Genomic DNA, 17422 nt, shown 5'->3' on the forward strand with positions numbered 1-17422 from the left:
AGCCTGTGCACAGCTTCCACCTCAGCAACCTTGGTAAAACATCTAGCATGTTCTGGGAGTGACACGGGGCACAGAAAAAGAGTGGGATGGAGATGTTCCCTTGCACCAGCTCTCCCTCCTTCGCCTCTGAAAGAATAGCTGAGACAAGATGGGAGGGTGTGGGTGGGAGGGAACCATGGAAAGATTGATGTAAATTCATTTTTAAAAGCCAAACAGATGAAAATCATTTTCACAGCCCCACAGCTGTTCTATGTATTTTTTTTGGACCAAGCCTGAGCAAAACACGGTGCAGATAATAGCCCGAACCTTGGGCAGATAAGCACTGCATAATCAGGTCACCAGTGTGGCCCCAACATCTCCCCCTTCCTGGCAGCCAGTGTGCTCCATGACAGATGAGCATCTCTCACCCATCAGGGCCATTTTCCTCCATCTGACACAGGTCATCTGGAGCAAGGCACCACCTCCAGTGCAGTGTCGTTTGCCCATCACACTCCACTCCACACCTGAGCCCCAGGTGAGTTGGAGAGGACAGGCAGTGCTGCTCTGGACCTTCCTAAGCTCTCTGTCAGCACCTTTCAGCATGAAACATGTAGGGGATGAAAACCCAAAAGAGGGAACGGACATAAGTCCCAAAGCCACACTCTCCGAGGCGACGCTGCCAAGCCTCGGACCACAGAAATGACAGACGGACTTACAGTTGTGTTTATCCTCGGTTATTTTCCTATAAACCAGCCCTGCCAACAGCCAGCCAGTGCTTTTTGCAGCTTCCACTGCACTTTGTGGAGCAAGATCTTACATTGGTTTTTAAAAGCTACAAAAATCTCTCTGTTTTGGAGCCAGACAACACATGTCCAGGAACTTACTGTCATGCTCCACATCCCGGTGCCTGGTAGGAGACAGAACTGCCTTTTCTGCCATGGGGAAAGCAGAAGGGCCCAAGCACACCGGCTCCCCACAGGCACCTTCTGGCCAAGGACAGGACCCAGTACAAAGTGACGGTATCGCTCTGCATCAGTCCCATGGTCAGCCTGAGCCTGTCCCTTGTCCTCACCAGACTCTGGGACTGGCCTCAAGGAAACGATGGGGAACAAAATGCTACGATGCTTTGAAGAGTCCAAGCTGGCACCTTCACCTGCCTAGGAGTTCCTAAATAGCATTGAAAACCTTGCTCTGAATGTTTTCTCTGGGACTGTTTCATTAAATGGAAGTGTTCAAAACTGCTTTTATAAAAACTGCTGAGGCTCTGAAAGCAATACCTTGAGCAGACGCAAGCGGGGCGCATGGAAAGCAACCATTAAAGGTGACACAAAACCAGGACAGATTGTGTATGCTCAGCTTTGAAGCAAGCTTAGGGCACCTGGGCTCGGCAACTTCCATTCCTCTGTATATTTAACCCAAAAGCACACCTGAACCCCTTGGGACAAGGAACAAGAGGCCTGGAAGGTCTCCCTGTCCTCGAGGCACTCCCCCCGGCACAGCCGCCCTCAGCACAGGGCTATCGCATTGCATGTTGTTTATACACAATGGCACAATATAAAATCCATTTAGAAACTGGGCTCACTTGCTGCTATTAAAGAATCCATCAGCGAATTTCATTTTTTATTGGTTCAGTTACAAAACTCACAGCAGTGTGTTGTGTTTGTTTTTCCAGAGCACCAATAAAAATCTTTTTGATTAAAAAAATTGAGAGAGGGAGAGCGAGAAAGAAAGAAAAAGAAAGACATGAAAAGCTGACCTGGTATAACCCAGGCGAGCGCTGAACCTCAGCAGTACTATATAAAAAGAGCTGAGAGGCAACAAAGCCAATTGCTGAGCAAACGCTTGACTGCAGCTGTAACCAGCAACAATCAAAACCTGTTCGTGACAGAACTTTTGCTTGATAAAAATAAGCGCAATCAAACCGCGCTCTATTAAACCAGGTTTTGTCATAGATCGATCACTGAAGACAAAGCATGGCAGATGCAGAGCCCCAGGAGTAAAACACAAAGCTCTTTCTTTGCCCTTTCCAAAGGCCCAGTCCTGCTGTAGGTAGACAATGTGGCCAGCTCCAGGTAGTTATGGTGCTACATCGCCATATTGCTCCAGAGGTGTAAAAAAAAATAAATAAATCTATACTTTGTGTTCTTTACAGATTCCCCCCTCCCCTTTCTCATTTATGGCCATGCGTACATCTCAAAATCCGCTGCCTTTGGCACACGTGACCTGCAACCCTGTTTAGCCTTTGTCCAATCCTGCTAGTTACACCCACCTGCAACTGAGCTGAAATTTATACACCAAGCAAAAATTGCCATTAATTTCTGTAAAGACAGTGACCCCAGTGATATTAAGGTCATACAGGCATCGCGTCATGGTGCAGTCACAGCGTGGCAGCCACACTGCATCAGGTGCTGTAGAGAGAAACTGTGGATATGGCCTATGCCAGGGCCACTAACTCCTGCACAGTGGAACAACAGGCTGCACATTGCCGTTACACCCTAGGTTTCCAAAAGGATGCCTATGAAGAGCAAATACAATAAGTAACCCAGTCATAGAAGCTTAATTTCCAATTATATGGACTGGTTGCAACTCTATGCAACTGCAAACATATCGTAACTACATTGTGATGAATGAACCTGTAATAAGAAATAAAGTTTACACCTTTAGAGCAAAAATAAACCTAAACGCAGTTTTCTAGACACATAATACAAAATCTACATTCAACAGCCGATTGAGAAATAATTGATGAAAAAGGACAGAATTCACCTGTTTGTAAAAAAACCAAAATAATAGATTTGTGTAAATGCACTTTTTAAGAACAAGCAATTAAAGAAAAGGAAACAATTTGTTTTAAAAAGACATTATTTTTCCCACCTCAGTTAAAAGAATCAGTTTTCAAAATGTCAGCTGAAATCTATCTATAAGTTTCTAATATTTGAGAAAAATGCAAGTGGGGTAAAGACAAGAATTTTGGACAATTCATTTCAGTACCTGATTTCTTTTATCAATCTTAGAAAAGTAAGAAAATAAATCCTATTTTATTTGTAAATGTTATCTATTACACCTTATGGGATGTTAATGAACTGCTCGCACTTTGGCTATTCGTTATTAGTTATGGATTTTTGGCTGGCACCATAGTACTAGGAAACAGTCTCACAATAGCAGGGGTGCTGGCATGAAGGCATGGGTTTTGGTATGAGTTCCACCAACATTCATAAACCAGAAACATCATCTTGGGCAAGAAATGAGGCACAAAGTACTCAACTGGAGCAGCTGTCCAGAACTGGAATGAGTATTTGCAGTCACTTCGTCATCTTTGGCTATCTTTAGATGACCACGAATCCTGCTGAAAATCAAACAGCTTATGTGTTGCTGAACTTCTCGTAGACTTTCAAAAGTCTTCACTCTGGGGCTTGCCTAACTTGGAAAACAAATCAGGCCAGTTATCACGGCACAGGTATTTATCAATATCTGCATGGGTGGATACTGATAGCAGCTTTACCGTGTTCAGCTTAATCCACTTGGGAAACAAGGCATTAAATAATCCCCAGAAGACAGCTGAGCGGGAGCACCCACTCCGGTCAGCGCTGTGCCTTGCATTCACCAGCCAGCTCCCTCTCCCCCGGCCCAAGCGCCTGGCCTTCAGGTAACGGGGTGTCAGCTGAGTGGGAAGTTTGCCCCAGTCAAAATCTCCAAACTCTTGGGAAAAGTCAAACTGTGTAAGAGCAGGAGCCTGTGTTTTCTTTCCTCCTTCTTGTGGGTGGGAAAGGAACAGCCTACACAAATAACGCTGTGCAGGAAACTTTTGGGGATTAAAACATGATACGCTGTATTTCAGCAGGGATTTAGACAGGCCTCGCGGAAGAAGGAATGCCTCCCTCGCGGTCTCTAAATTACCTTGGCGCTTTCCTTGCTTTCTTCTTTCACCATGCGCTTTCATCTGGAGAGAAGTCATTTGCCACTGGGATGTGTGTAGCGAAAGCAGCAAAATCAAACTACTGTTTTTGTAGAGGCCTTTTTCTTTCCACCCCATCGGCAGAACAGATCTTACACTGACACAAGAAAACTATTATGCTAAGTCCGTTCCCAGGACAGGAAAAGTCCTCTCCCATCCTCATTAACATTGTACAAAGTATTTCAGGCTTGCAAGTGCTATAGGATAGGCTTGACAGACATGACTGTTGACCCGAAATATTAGTGAGGATTGGAAAACAACCGGCTGAAGCTTTCTGAACATGACCATCAGCGTGACTGCCAAAGAAAGCATCAGTGCCTGTTACTTCACGAACCAACAAGTGATTTGCAGAAACACTTACACAGCTTAAAAAGTTTAAATCCTGCTTCCAGAGGGGCTTAGTCACCACAAAGTGATTTAGGTATCTCAGTGCATTTGAGGGGCTGGCCGCTGAAAGTGCAACTTTCAATGGAAATGAGTTGTTGATTATGAATTTCAAAGAGGGAAATTCCTGCTACAGCAGCTATTGCGGGAGACCAAAAGCTCCTGCGAAACACATTTCCTCCAGCATAACCCCTACAGCTCCACTTAGGCCACCTGGACAAAGTGATCTGAAACAGCAATATCATAAGTCTGATAACATCTGCTAAGGTGGGAAACGTGGCGATCCCAAACCGGCAGCAACATCAGAGACCATGCTATAGCTTTAGGACATAGGTAACTTACTGCACATGCGTGAAACATTTAACACGTAAACTTCTTTGCCCATAAAGAAACCACAAAAGTCATCAGCCCTAAGACTGAGCTTGCACACAAAACTCCCTAAAGAAAGGACATTGACATAACACAGGAAAATCATTCATCCAATTCAGCAAACAGTGCCAGAGAGAGCAAGAGGCTTCAGTTGGTTAAATAAGATGACCGCTTTCTAGCATTTTGTTCAAGTCACTCAACAGTGATCTACTGCATTAGATATCTCTGGGAGATCTGCTCTAACACGGAATCCACACATCATTTTAAGGTAACTATTTTCAGAAAGGCTGTTGCCACAGTTAGAATTCCAGCTATGTGCAAAAGACCCATTCCTGAGCCCCTAACATCTTCCAATTTCTTGCCATTAAAATTCAGAGCAATTAACTGCTTAAATTATTTGCTATGAATGCTATGCCAACATCCCAGCAAAGATCAACGTAGTTTATACCCTGGCAGAAATTATAAATCCCAATCTCTGCAAGAAGTAACAAAAATGCAGGAGTCTGAATCATGGGTAGGCAGCAAAATTGAACTGAAAAGGCAGACCCAGAGGGCTTGGATTCTTAAGTCCAAAACAGCTCTGAAAGTGAAAGTGGCAAGTGAAGTTACCAATAACCACAAATCAAGCTGCAGGCCAAACAATTTATCATTTAAAAGCCTTAGATCAGTGGTTGGAGTGGCATTATTTGAATTTAATGGGCACACAGTAGAGCGTTGTTTAATTAAGCACTGAAAACTTAACACGAGCATTTAAAAATACCCTTCAATCTGTCACTTGCTTTGACATGTATTAATAGCTAGAACCTGCTGGAAATGCTCCACTGGGAGAAATTTTGGAGTGATGAAAGCTCAGAAATTTTCTACATGAAAATTTCCATTTTGTTAACTCTTAAAAATCACAGATAAACACCTTAAGGCAAAATGCTGCATTTTGAATCAGTTCAGCATTAATGGAAAAACCCCACACAGATAAGTTCATCTCTGGTGACGTCGCCTGATGTAGATTTGAGTTTCCATAACTAAAACCTCAGCTTCCTTTTGGTGAGCTGGGCTTCTTGCTTGGACTATTCAAGAGGCAGCACCAAAATCCTCCTGCTTTGGGCCATATGGAAGATATGTGGAGGAATATGCCTCTTGCCTCATGGTGGTCTCCCATTATCACTCATACCTCAACAAGCCCCTGCTGAAACGAGCAGAAAAAAACCCCAACCACCCTCTAAGAGATCATAAAGAAAGTCTTTAAACAGTAATGGAAAGGTAATGTGAGACAACCAGAATAGCTAAAGGCTTCTTTTTTTGGTTTGCAATAGGAACAGTGGGTCTGAAAGTCAGGTAAGATCATACTGATGGTCTGCCCAAAGACAGCCATGGCACAGTTTGAGAAATGCTGCTGTGACGTGCTCAATATGACCATTGTGGCTTCCAAAACCAGGGAAAAGTACTATTTCCAAAAATGTCAAAGCATTGTCTTCATCTATAATGCCAGCTGAGCAGGCTAGTGAACTCATTCCTGCTTACCAATAAATCTTTATTTGGTTTTCCACTGTGAGATTAGATCATGCAGGAAAAGTTCACCAATAATACTGTAAAAAGAGATGAACTCGCACGAGATTTTTGTCAGTCATTAAAAGCAAGCCCTCTGTCAAACTACTGGAAATTAATTAACTTTGAATACTCAGATACATAAACATTTCTGCAAAAGTGCTTCAGGATGAAAAAAATTATTTATTGTGCCCTCCAGGGAAATGTACCTTGTCAATCCCTTGTCACTAAATCACTTGTTAACAGTCAGGGTGTGAGGTAAATTGCTGTTTAACCCTAATGAGTTTAAAGACCTTGATGCCTAATGAATTCTCCTATTCATACTGGAGGTTACATCTGCACTTGAGCTCTCTTTTAACAACCTGGTGCTGAAAAGATCTGATGTAATTTTATTATTTACTAAACAGGTGTCAGTAATTGTATCCAATGATGTCAGGCTGCTCGATGGGAACTCACTTTAAGGTAACTATCTCAGCCAGTGCTCCATGATGATAAAAAGGCAACTTTTTATCATTTATTATTATTTTTTGCTACCCTGGGTAGCAACAGCCTCACAGCATCTCCATCTCAGTGACAGCAAAGGCTAGTTAGTGCCACCACGAACAAGGGCAAGTTCCAAGGATATTTCACAATCCAAAAGGGCCAATTCTACAAACCCCATCGACGCAGCTCATCTGCTGAGCTCTCGGGGTGTGCTCCGCAGGAGGGCCCTTTGCTCACACGACAGAGCATCCCAGTGAGTGCATCACTCTGGGTGCTTCCCTCCCCACCAAAACAGACCGAGGGAGATGGTGCTCAGCAGAGCTGCACCATTTGAACAGAGCAAATGGGCACAGCCTCTTGTCCATCCCAGTCACCGAGGGTAAGAAGCCGAAGTGGTATCTTCATTTAAGAAATAACAAAAGAGCTCCCAGTGTGGCAGGGCTTCACTGGCATGAAGTAGCCCAAGGCTCCCTAGATAATTTGAGTCACTTCTCAGGTAACCCAGGGGCTGACTGCGGCCCCATGACCACTGCTCCAGGGCAGGACAGCACAGGAGCGCAGGGCTGGGGTGCTGCTCCTCTCTCCTGAGCCCTGGGGGCTGCAACAGCCACCCCCCAGGGCAGTGCCTGCTGCAGTTATATCAGATACTGAGCTGCTCTTACATGCCCTTTGGGATCTTGCCATCTCCAAGAGTGCAAGAAACAGGCAGGCACGGCTCTGATGCTCTCTACATTACACCATGTACGGCACCTACGCAAAGCCATGCTGTCCCTGAGCTCCTGCAAATGGAGAGGGCACTGCGCTTGTCCCAGGCCACAACCAGCTCAATGAGAAAGAAATAATGATTTGGACAGTCAGAATTTTATTCCAAGAATGTCTTAATTTCACTGAGAAATAGTATTCAGTGTTAACAACATGGTATTTTAATTGTTTTATGTTCAGTTACTCATGCAGCATTTGGGCTGCTGGGGGTTCACAAAAGGTTTTTGGCTGTATGATACTTTTCTCTTGGCAGGAGGGACATTTGAAGCAAAAAAAAAAAAAAAAAAAAAAAAAAAAAGGCAGAAGTGCCGGCTTCTGGTGAAGTAGGCTATTGAATGTTTCTGGTTTTAGACAGAAAATGTCTAAAATAGCCGAATGAAACATTTCACAGAAAATGTTAAAAAAAAATTCTACAACACAAAGAAGATTTTGGCTGAAAGCTTTTCAGTTTCAGCCCCACACTGAAAACATTCCAGGTTAGACTAAAAATGTTTAGTCTTTAATGACAATGTTAAATTTTCCATGGAAAAAAGAAATGTTTCCCAGATATGTTAATAAGCAACAAGCTGTATTCCTCACTGCTGGGAATGTGTTCATTTGACTATAATTTTGGGCACTAATTCAGCATTCGTATGCCTGCAGTTTTAAAAGGAGATTGCTTTATTTTCATCAGACCAGTAAAACAGCACCAAAACTCTTTATGGGCATTAATGTAGATATAAAGTCATCCCGATTTGTTTAGTTTAATTCCTAAATTGAAAGCAACATGAAGTGGTATTTGAGTTCAAATCCAAGCAAACTTGCTACTAGTTATTAGATATCCATGTGGACAGTCTCACTTGGCCCTAGGAAATGCTGGTAGTTTGGTTTAACACACTTTCCAAAACTCGTAATATTAAATCACACACTTCAGACCTGAAGAAGAGCTCATAAGGCCAGAAGTTTGTGTCTCCATTTTCCAGCTACATCAGTTGCATCTAATAAAACACATTACCAAAGAGCATGTCTTCATGCACAAAGTGAGCATGGAATCAATTGATTTGATTGCACTTTGTAAAAACAGGTTCCCAACAATTTTTTTCACATGCAGCAATGGACAGTAGCAGCAAACTTCAGTGGTTTTGTTCGCTTAAATAGAACATTTTTTTTTTTTTTTACTCCATAAGAACTAATTTTCCAGGTCCAAGCCTATGTGTTTTTTAGATTTCTTCCCCTTTCAGTTTTGTTACTGGATATTTAGCTCTTCCTTCCTTAATGGGAATTTAATAAGAGCCAGCTGGCAAGTGCTCAGTGAAGTGACCAAGCAGCACCTGAAAGAGATGGGATGTAACGTTCACATAAAATGCCTGAGTACAATCATTGTTATTAAAGGATAACCAAATGAATTGGTAATGATGGGACACTCGTTTCGAAGTGTTTCCATAGCTGTTACACATCAGGAAAAATAGGGAAGTTACCTCATTTTCTCCAATCCTAAATAACCTTATAAACTCACCAAAGAAATTAATTAGCCAATATTTCTTGAAAATTCATAACAAAGTTTCCATTTTTCCGTCAGATAATTCCTTAGTGCATTCTGGTTTTTAACTTCCTTCAAGTCTGGATCATTTTGATGTGTGAACAGACATTTTGTGTTTCCATGGGCTATTTCCACAGGTTCAAATATCTTATGTAATTGACATTTTCCTGCTTACAAAAGCTGTCAAACTTAAAAGTAGCAGTTGATTGATAAAACATGGTTTTTGTCTGTAACTTAACTTCATTGTTGGGGTTTATTGCTCAAGCTCTGAATAACTCCTCTCATCAAAGTGACTTGCATTCAGGTTTTCTGGGGGTTTGGTTTGGGACATTTGTTTTTTTTTTTTTTAAACATCTATGCTTTAAGCTACTTCTATAAATTAGAAAAAAGCAGCAACTGCTTTTTCCTTTTCCTGCAGGTAGATGTCTTCAACAACTTGCTTCCACTTTTAGAATTACTACTCTCTAAATAAAGGAGTGTAACTCGACTTTAAAGTAACATCTTCCAAACTCAGCTTAATAATAGTTCAGCAACATTTATCCTTTCCAATCCTGACTATAAAAAAAAAAAAAAAAGAAAAAAAAGAAAAAGCACTGAGGAAAGCACTGACATTTGCAGCATCTACATAGGATGGCAGCTATACAGGCCATAAAGCAGGCAGTGCAGACGTTTCTTATTAGTAACAAACCCCACAATAGTCATGAAAAGGCCATTCATTTCTTCTAGCTATGAGAAATGCAGAAAAGTGTGATCCAGAGCACAGCAGGGTCTTTTTGTTGACTTTAGTGGGCTCTGGGTCTTGCTCACAATAAAGACATTATCAAGCTGCTATCATGCTGAAGTGACCAGTGCTGGCACAGACAGGGATGCCTTTGCCTCTGTGCAGATCATCACCAACATGGTGCTTCATGGTGGGCAACTATCTGAATTTTCCACTGGAACATCACTGACTTATGTTGCAGACACTCAGCAGCACCATAATGACACCTCACTATTGTCCTCTGCGCTCAGAGAGCAAAGTCAGGGTCATACCACCTCCCGCTGATCCCAAGGTTTTCCTGCATTTCAGCAGTGCAGTGTCCTGGCTTCCTTTCATGGGGCAGAACCTGGATGTAGGAGGTGAGCAACACAAGATTTGAGACAAACTCTGAGTACGATGGGGTTGCAAAGTCTGTGCTCTGCCCACACATGGCTCTCCCATGGAGATCACCTCCAACAGCCTTTTCTCCTCCCTTGTGTAAGTCCCCGCTGCTCAGAGGTGTCTCAAAGCCACTCTGTCCTAGCCAGTCTGTGCTTTAATTTTGCCCTACTGCAACCAGCACAGTCCCAGAATGAAGTTCAATTGTCCTGAATAAGGATGGATTAAAGCAAGTGCCAATTTTTTTTGGTTTTGAGTCACAGCCCAGATACAGTAGTTTCACATGCCTTTGCCAGAAAAACGTTACTGCTTTCTGAAGCAGTTGTTTTTTCAGTGACATGACTTCCTGCAGGGGCGTTTTAATTATTGTTGGTGTATCACCTAACTTCGTTATGTATTGCTTTGAAGTTGTTCTTTGTATCTGACAATAAGAGGATGGAAAAACAAACACAACTGTTTATTCTCTTCCCCTTGCCCTGCATTGGCTTGGTGCAGCCTTTGCTTTGGATTACACAAACATGGGGCAGATAGAAAAGGAGGTCCAAAAGAAGAGGCAAGACGAAGCACATGTACCTGACACCTTTATGCTGGCAGGTGTTTTCTTTTAAACTGCCCTTATCAACAGTCAAGCAGAGATCATATGCATAAGCCCCCAAATGGCAGGTCAGGCCCTGAAGACAGAAAACTGCTGAAAGCTAAGGGATGCACCCATGTGTTAAATTACTACCCCCAACTGAAAAAAAAAATAAAAATAAAATCACATTTCCTGAACTGAATACATCAGTTTTGTACTGGGTTATGGGAGTTGCTTCACTGTGGCAGAGGCAGTATTTGCAAACATTTGCATATAACGATATACATGAAGCGATATCCAAGCCACTCGCAAAATAAAGGCAAGGAAAGCTTCCTCGTTGTACTGCCAAGGCAGGGTGGAAGGGCTCGGCACTAGCCAGATGGCAGCAGAGTATGCACAACCTAGAGCGGGCTGCTGAAATGTGTCCCAGCCCGAGTTTCCTGTTACTTGGATATTTCTAATGGATTTAGGTATCAAGGGCTGGGTGATGACACCTCACTGCACTCAACTCAGTCTTCACTACAAACACAATCCATTTTCTCCCCATCCAAGTTACAATTAGACGAGATCCTCAGATTATTATTACTAAGATTAATCACCAGAAAGGAATTTTCTTTTTAGGAAAAAAAAGCTATTAAAAAGAGATGGTTCCTGAAAGGTAGCACGCCAGCAGCCTGATCAAATATTTTAAACCATCTGCTGCAAAGAATCCACACAATGAAGCTGCAGACTGGGGTATTCATTTTGGGGGAACCCTCTCTCCTCATCTTGAATGAATCTGAATGGGTTTCAGGTTAGACAGGCGAGATCTCACAGGTTCATCGAGATCTACTCCCTACCTACCAAAGGCACCAAGAGAAGGTACTATGAGAATAGCTTCTAGCAGAGTCAGTTATTATTAATGGTTTTTTCATTAGCAGGGCAATTTCAGTCCCATTCTGCCTCTCCCATCAAGGACGGAAGTTCTCATCTTTCAAAAGCAATCCAAGCAAGCCATGTGAAGATTTCACCATTTGTGGCTTGGGAAAGTAGAGATGAAAGACTTCTAAGACCTTTTACTTAGTTTGCTTTCTGCTCTGGGATGATTATGACATTACTCACCACATGTGCCACCTTCCAACGCCAGGAGGAGACCATGCTGGGGAGACCCAGTGGACTGTATAACCAATTTCTTATTTTAGGGATTTTGGCTTCCAGCTGGTTTTCACCACCACCGCTGAGGTCCCAACCTGAGAGCTTTTAAGTTGGATACTTAAGATGATACTTACACACTGGGAACATTTGAAAAAGGGTCACAATCCAGCTTCAGGGCTACGTGCAGCCATAAAGACCTTCTGTTTCTGTAACAACCTCGTTTTAAAGGCTTTTTTTTCCCCCTTGAACGTTGTGCCACACTGTGGAAATAGCTCAAAATGGAGGATGCACCCGCACTGCCTCTTGCAAGAGCTTCGTGACTGTACTCACTGCTCAGAGGAAACAAAAGTCCAAATACACTGAAAAAATTCCTCCAGCCAGCTCTCCACTCCCACTTCCCAACCCTGCACACCTGGTGTTTAACGTATACAAAGGGAGTCTCTTTCCTTTTCCCACAACGTGAAATCTGGAGTTTAGCAATAAAGCTGAGCGGGACGTGAACCTGGCACATCCTCTGCTTGCTGGTCCTTCTGCCTCCTTATTTGCTGGGGCTTGTTTTCAGGTTCAAAGCCTTTTCACCATCCCCCAGTGAATAAACCTCATTAAAGAGGAGGACAGGAGTCAACTCCTGGTGCCGAAACCTCTCAGCTCATACGCCACAGTCACACCGCCTGCCCACGCTTATGGCCACGACATGAAAAACCGTACTGAAACCCTATTGCTTCAGACCCACAACAATCTTTGAACCCAGACAGATGTCCAGAGATGAAAGGGGAAATGAAGCTGCCGAGTTCCTTTCTTGCCATGACAGAAGCATACACACAAGTCAACTACTTCCTATGGCCAGCCCCACCCTCTGAAATTCTGAGAAAAGAGGGAAAAAAACCCACTCAGCTAATGAGAATTGCAGCACTGTTCACGCCACAGTAGTTAAAGTTGTATTCATTATAAATCCCCTTTTCAAGGTTTCTGTCACTCAGCCATAAAAATCATTCTGAGTTGAAATTTAGCATCCAAGCTTTCTGCCCAAGGACAATATTTTTGACAGAATTTGGAAACAATTGGTTTGGCAAAGTGCATCTGAAGTTTTAAGGAGTGCAAAAAAGAATAGTGGTTAGTGGTGTCAGATACTATTATTTTACACTCTTATAACTTAAAAACAACTAATTTAGGTTCTGTGGTTGTTATTACTCCATAATTTCCTCTGAAATATTTGGCCCCTTCCTAATAACAAACTCTTGCAAATTGCTAGCACTGCTCTAAATAGAAAAATAATAGCATTCCTGGGCCAAATCTGCAGCTGCTACAAATTAGCTTGGTGTCATTGCTGCCCATTTACATCAGCTGAGGTGTTGGCCCCAGGTGTTTAGCAAAACTCATTTTTGGTGTGTGCATGTGTCTGGTTGGCTCCATTAGTTCTTAGCTGGGCAGTTCCCAGGAATTTAGAAAGCAGATGGTTAGGTAATGTCTTCAGGATCCGACAGAAGTGATCCTACTCTCAAAGCCTGTTGCTAAACATCGCTTGACTTCATGCACTGAAATCAGCACCTCCACCTAGAACGCATACAGCTTTCTTGGGGAGCACTGTCATACCAGGACATCACGCTGGCCACATCCAAACCCAGGTTTAAGCCAGGCTCCCTCAGTGCAATGAATCACACACATGTTTAGCTCCTCTTGTTTCGCCTTTGGAGAAGCTGGCATTTAATTCCTCCTGAGTACATTTCATGCAGGAACATATATTTTGGAGGCCACTACTTCCCAAGGCACAGCAACTGAAGGGTGTTAACAGTCAGAAGCAGGTTTTCCAGTGCCTTGGGGAAGACAGGTATTTGCTTTTGAACTCGTGCTGCATGCTGAGCAGGACCCTGCATGCTTATCAGGGGGATCTGGGTATTTTCAGAGAAGCTGGTCACAATAATAACCTGTCCCCTCCTCCTTGAACCCACATAAGTGATATTTTCTTATTGAAAACTAGTGCTCGGATTAACAAGTACTTTGGAAATGCCTGGGTAAATTCTGAATAACTGAGCAGTTCCTCTCCCATTTGTACTAACCTACAGAATGAAACCACACACATTGTACCACGTCATTGTAACGTTTTAACAAAGCACTTCTGCAGCTCCCACTAGAAGTCATTCACCGCCGTATTTCCTCCTCTCTGCTCTGCACAGTATTTGGGCACACAGACTAATTAACTAGTTTCCCTTGTAGGCTTCTCATCAGCAACAGTAAAAATCAAACTGGATAGAGCAGCTGCCCACCTCTGACACACATCTGAAAGGCCCCTCGCAAAGCTTCCCAGCTCTCACACACTCTCTCACTTCTGCCTGCACCAAACGGCATCACTGTCTGAACTGAGACCTTTCCTTTTTGCACTTGCAATGACATTAAGACAGTATTTGTTACTTAGGGTATGTTGCTGCATTTGCGTTTAGCAGTTTAGTAACTACATCTGGCTAAAAGCAGGGTGAAGATTGTGGATATTAGTCAAAAGTGTAAGAAGTTAAAAAAAAGGGTGTTGTGAAAGTTTCTCATTCACGTGTCCTACCAGTGTATTTAGATTGGAACTTACAGGTCTTTTGTGCATATACCAGAGAAAAATAATGTTTTTCTTCCTAGTTGGGGTAATTTGTTAGTTAACTTGAGAAAACGTGTCCAGCTCTGAACCCATAAGATTCAGTGATTCTTTCTGTATATCCTTCCCACTCCCTCAAGTTTAATATCCACATTTATAATAAGCATTGCTCAGAGGAATATATTCAAAGAAGAGCAACAGTAAAGATTAACGAAGTACCAGGTACAGGTCACTTCGATCCGTATCTAAAAGTCACACTATTTATGCACTTTAAACCTGGTCTAAAATTCCCTGCCCTGCCAGATCCCCTTTGACAAGACACAGCTAATATTTAGTAGGCAGAGGTCCAGTGATGGGATGCTGAAGTCAGTATAGCTGCATGTTTTCAACGTGAAAAACAACAGCCAAAGACGAGCTGGCTCTCTTCATGTCAATATGAGAATTATTAGGTGATCCCACACCTATTAATTGCTCTGTGACCGTAACAGCCTCCTAGGCTTAAAGTGCTATGAGTTTACAAAGCAGCTTTCCTCTTAAAGATTGCCTGTCTAGATCCAGAAGAGACAAACAAGGAGGCTCCAACCCATTACAATTATTAAATGGCATCATTTTTCTCCTGATCTTTGAAGCACAAGGGCAAGGCCCTTCAGCAGGCCAGAGACGAATCCCCCCCAGCCCAGGCAAGTCAGTGCTTCTGTCTGCAGAGGGAGAAAGGCAGCAGGGGTAGGGGCACCTCAGAGGCACCAGGTCACCCAGCACCAGTGCAACAGGGAGCAGTGCAGGTCACTGGCGACAAACCTGTTCGCCTGACAAGGGTAGTAAATTGCACAGTGTCAGATGTCAAGAGAACTTCCCAAACACTGTTTGGAAAGTCCAGGGACTGTTTACGTTGGGGTAGGGGGGAAGTATTCATTCCTCCTTGCAGTGGGTTAAGCAGCTCTTACCCCCAAGATAAGCTACTTGTGCTAAAATGTCAACAATTGACCTAAATTATTTAAGATACAGAGAAAAAGTGGCCTCTACTATTCAAGTTTCAGTGGACAGCTTGGGCTGGGTGGGGTAGGCGGAGAGGAAAAGGGATCCCTTCTCACAAAAAGGCATTGCACTGTCCTGTCAGCCTGTGAGATTCTTCTGCCTGGGCTACTCCATCTTCCTGAATTATACTCCAAAAGTCCCCCAAGTTTTTCAAGTGACAACCTGAAAACAGCATAGGAAGAAATCTCTTCCTGCGAACAGGTTAAAGTTTCAGTGATAAAAATAGCAGCTTTTTGCTTTGCCACAGCAGCTATAGCTTGTTCCTGTCAAGGTGGTTTTAAAATAGTATTTTGGGTCGCAGCTACAGAAAGCCCCTCTCAGCTACTATTTTAGAACTCTGCCTGGCTTTTTCCTAATCCCTGTAACAACAACGGCAGGCTCCTAAAAATACCCAGAAAAAAAAAAAAAAAAACCCAACAAAAAGGATCTCAATCAATCCATTACTTTCAGAATAATATTTGTAGATTCCTTATTGCCCTCTGTGATACCATCACATTTAATCATGAAAGTCAAGTTAAGGTTTTACTTGGCATCTGTATCTCTTGCGGTGTAAGGAAGAGAAATTTTGAGCTTCCAACAGCTGTGGAGAAGGGCCTCAAATATTACATCATTTATCAGTAGTGTTTCCAGAAAAAAAAAGGAAACATTCCATGAAAAGATAATTTACTTGTCTTAATAATGTAAGCAGAAATTAAAGTGGAGAAATCCCTTCTGGCAGGATTTTTGACAGTTACCTTCATTTTCATCATTGCTGACTGCACATATCTACTTTGAAAATGAATACAGTTTCCACTTCAAAAGGATAAAAGAAAAAAAAGAGCACAGGAAAGCACTGCGAGAGGGACCCTGTGACGTAAAACCTCATTGACTACAATATTTTCTGGGAAGTTTACCTGCTCTGAAGTCCAGACAGAAAGGGCACCTTGGAGAGTATTAGGGAAATGTTTACAGCATGTTCAGTGGGAGCACATGTCAGGGTTTTGGCTCCATATACCCACACTGAACTTTAATAAACATGCATTTAGGCAAAGAGAAGAAAAGTGATGGGTCCAAAACTGTACAGCATATATACACACACATTAAAGGCCTTTTCTTAGTCAAAATAATTGGAAACTGTTCATGAAAAGAGCTACAAGGGAGTAGTAAACTGTCACTGAGAGGTAGGTTGTAATTCTCACGTTATCATGACTGCTGCTGTTAATGGCAGGACTCTGTTTTCTCTGCTACAGCTAGATCTCTTCTGTGCTAGGCACTGCATGAGGACAGAAAACCAGAGAGTCCTAATCTCAGATATTCCCCTGTTATGTACAACTAAAAGCCATCTATGGATGGGAGGTCCCTTCTTGCACCAGGAGAACCAAAGGCCAGGGAAGTCAACAGTGGAGGCTGAGCACTGGGATGTCTGTCCTTGCACCCTTCTAGGGAACGTCACCTCTGACAATTGAGGAGAAATTGCACAGGAAGCCATCAGCAGAAGTGGGAATTGAGCCCAGACCTCCCCCTCACCACTTTGAAGCAATAGCCTCCAAAGGAGAGGGATACAGGTGATGCTGAACATGAAAAAAAGTGTTATGATCCCCAACGAGCACGTGGTCAAACTCTCCTTAGAGCTGCACCAATCTAGCCCCATTAGTGTGAGAAAGCTGTGCATCTTCAGCCCAAATAACCAAACCAGGAAATACCCAGAGGGGTTTCCACAACCATTGAGGTGCTCTCGGGCCCTTCAGAAGCTAAATAATTATGGGTGAAAGTCATCTGACTGCTGGGTGGACAGTCTTGCTACTGCCAGCCAGTGGTGTCAAGCAGCAGTACGATACCATGGGTGCGCACCATTTCTAATGAGCGCTGCCCGACTAAACAACTTCTGTGCAGAAATTTGTGTGTAGCCAAACCCGACTCTCTTGCCTAATGAGGACTCAATTATTACAGAGCAAATGCCCAAAAGATTGGGATAAACCAGACTCCAGATCAGG

General features: G+C 43.0%; 1 protein-coding gene and 1 long non-coding RNA gene across 5 annotated transcripts in view; one reads left to right on the forward strand and one right to left on the reverse strand.

The window, feature by feature from the left end:
- The window catches only part of BMP2 (bone morphogenetic protein 2), a 142125-nt gene extending 130148 nt beyond the window's left edge, over positions 1-11977 (forward strand). The window contains exon 5 of the mRNA XM_080408212.1: positions 1-11977. This exon is cut by the window's left edge and continues 15990 nt beyond it. The gene's annotated coding sequence lies outside the window, so the exon portion shown is untranslated.
- The window catches only part of LOC308071978, a 378690-nt gene that overhangs the window by 77525 nt on the left and 283743 nt on the right, over positions 1-17422 (reverse strand). Inside the window, exon 1 of one of the 4 annotated variants that reach the window (XR_013931448.1) lies at positions 11971-12084. The exons of the other annotated variants lie outside the window; for them this stretch is intronic. This is a non-coding gene — a long non-coding RNA (uncharacterized lncRNA). Of the gene's footprint in view, positions 1-11970; positions 12085-17422 lie in introns of those variants that run through there. 4 annotated transcript variants of the gene reach the window in all.

This window comes from Falco punctatus, assembly GCF_963210335.1.
Source record: "Falco punctatus genome assembly, chromosome: 12".
In the NCBI taxonomy this organism is placed as follows: domain Eukaryota; kingdom Metazoa; phylum Chordata; class Aves; order Falconiformes; family Falconidae; genus Falco; species Falco punctatus.